Source organism: Fukomys damarensis, unplaced genomic scaffold (genome assembly GCF_012274545.1).
Source record: "Fukomys damarensis isolate Sample0158 unplaced genomic scaffold, DMR_v1.0_HiC HiC_scaffold_39, whole genome shotgun sequence".
In the NCBI taxonomy this organism is placed as follows: domain Eukaryota; kingdom Metazoa; phylum Chordata; class Mammalia; order Rodentia; family Bathyergidae; genus Fukomys; species Fukomys damarensis.
The window spans coordinates 60201475-60203804 of record NW_022900951.1 but is presented as its reverse complement, the minus strand read 5'-3'; the positions used below and the strand labels follow the sequence as shown (position 1 = coordinate 60203804).

The following is a 2330-nucleotide window of genomic DNA, read 5'->3' as shown; positions in this document are numbered from 1 at the left end:
GAGGGAATGGGCCTTAACAGCAGCTCTGCTAGAAGCTTGTCAAGTGGCTGCTGTGTGTGTCTTCACCGGCACAGTTACTGAGTTCTCCATCCTCATGACACAGGGCTCTGAACTAGAAACTCATTCTGTACAGAGAAGAGGAAAGAATCTGATACACTGTTCCTCATTTAAACCATGACTTACATCCTACCTCAAGATTTAACTATCTTTATTTTCTGATTAAAATATATATATATATGAAGGGAAGGGAAAAAGGGAGAAAGAAATTGCACTGTGCTGACACAGAGACTTGAAATTCTAATTGAGGGTCAACAGATGTCTAAAAGAACCCACTAGAAGAAATCTCAACAAGGCAAACATGAGTTAGTAGAGTCTCATTTTAGCCTTAAAATATATGAAAACACTTCTCCACAGAACTGGCCCCACAGTTGTTGGTATGCTGTTAGGCATGGGTCGGTGAGTCTCTCCATGGCTGGTGTGACATAATGAGCAGCTCCTGCTGCCAGGCAGTATCTGCAGCTCACAGCTTAGTTCAGCAGTGGAATTGAGTGGAGAATTTAGGAGAGACAGGCACAGTCAAAGGCTGGTCACTTGACTTTATCTCCACAGCCTGGTATTTGTGTATTGGATTTGCCTTGTGCACCAGTTCTTTCCATAGCCTGGCCAGCTCCTCCTTCTTCTGTTCCTCCTCCTGCTGTCTGGCCTCCTCCAGCTGCTTGGCTTTCTGGGCTTCCACCTCAGCCATTCTCTTTTCCAGCTCCTATTGCTCATTGGCTCTCTTCTCAGTGGCCAACTGAAAAGGTTCCTGAACTAGAGAACCAGAAAGGTCCTCAGCAACTGATTTTTTCTCTTTCTTGGGAACAAAGGGCTCCTGGAAGATGACAGTGTTTGGATGAGCCTTGAAGCAAGTTGCTTCTTTCTGCTATTTAGTTCTTCCTACAGCTGGTGCTTCCATGTCTCAGCCTTCCTAGCATCTAGTTTGTCAGTCTCCAACTCAAACAGCTCAGTCTGGGTCACATTCTTTACCTTCTTCTCCGGCAGGTTAACACTATCAAAATGAGGCAAGGGAAGTGCCTTAAACTTGGGTACGTCTCCTTTCTGCAATTCCTTTATTTTCTTCTCCTTCTGTAGTTGGCATTCTTAGTCCCAAGAATCAAAGGAGAAAGGGGATATTTCTACAGTTCTTGCCTCTGGGATATGATGCTTAAAAGGCACCCCATAAGGTGGCATAGGCTGAGCTCTTATCACTGCTGGTTCATCCTCTTCCTCATCTTCTTTGGTGGGCAAGGCGATTCTATTCCTCAGTGCAAAGGCTGGAGACTTGGGGATGGTGACTGGAAGTACCTTCTTCTCTGGAACACTCACAACATCTTCCAAGATCTTAGTAGGGCAAGGTCTGCAATGAAATTCAAAGCGTTCATCCTCTGACTTCTTTGAATCTTCCTCCTGGATTCTTTTCTCAATTTCCAAATCAAATCCAATAGGCTGAGTGGGTGGTTTCACAGATGGTCTCTTGGGCAAGATGGGCCCACCTTCGAGAATTCTGGAATCAACTTCTCATGCTTTGAATTTGTATTGCTGAAGTTTCTCAAGCTCTTCATCCTCCTGTTCCACTGTACTTTTGCAGGTCACAGGCCTTGCTCGGTATTTGCTTTGCAGTACAGGGGTCTGTGGCTCTGTGGATATTTTGGTCGCAGAAGATTTGGAGGATAACAGGCTAATAATATCTTCCTTCTTGTTCCTCAATATCTGTTAGGGATTCGTTTATGGAATGCCTCAACCTGCTGTGCCAGGGACACATATAGAGAAGCAGCCTCATCAAATGTTCTCTTCTTTTCTTGGGACAAGTTGAAAGGCTTAATGATAATACATCCCTTGGGCCAGGGATTTAGCTCAGCGGTTCGGTGGCAGGAGAGGGGAGATGCTTTCTCAGTTCAGCTGTAATGTTCACTTCCTTATACTCTTCCTGGCCCTTAGGATGTTGTTTGACTTGCTCATCTGTGCAGAAGTGGAAGTCAACTGCTTCGGTTACCTGGCTCACTGATTTCTTCACAGGTTGCCCTGCTCCTGCAAGAACAAGTTTCTTGAACTCTTCATTTCTACCACCTCCTGCTGCATTTTCATGCTCTTCTCCAACTCTTGCTCCTCAGTACTTTTGAGAACCTTCTGCTTTATAGTTGCTACATGAGGCATAGTATGTCTACCCTTCACTTTTGGGGGGAGATTTTTATTATTTTTGGAAGTATCTTGAGCACTGCCCTCTTCCTCTTCCTCTTCCTCTGGCTCCTTTCTGTTTTGAGAAATTTTCATCTTTTTGGAAGGTGGAATTT

General features: G+C 44.7%; 1 pseudogene; it reads right to left on the bottom strand.

Moving 5' to 3' along the window:
• Window positions 1-532: 532 nt before the first annotated feature.
• The window catches only part of LOC104861829, a 3530-nt pseudogene continuing 1732 nt past the window's right edge, over window positions 533-2330 (bottom strand).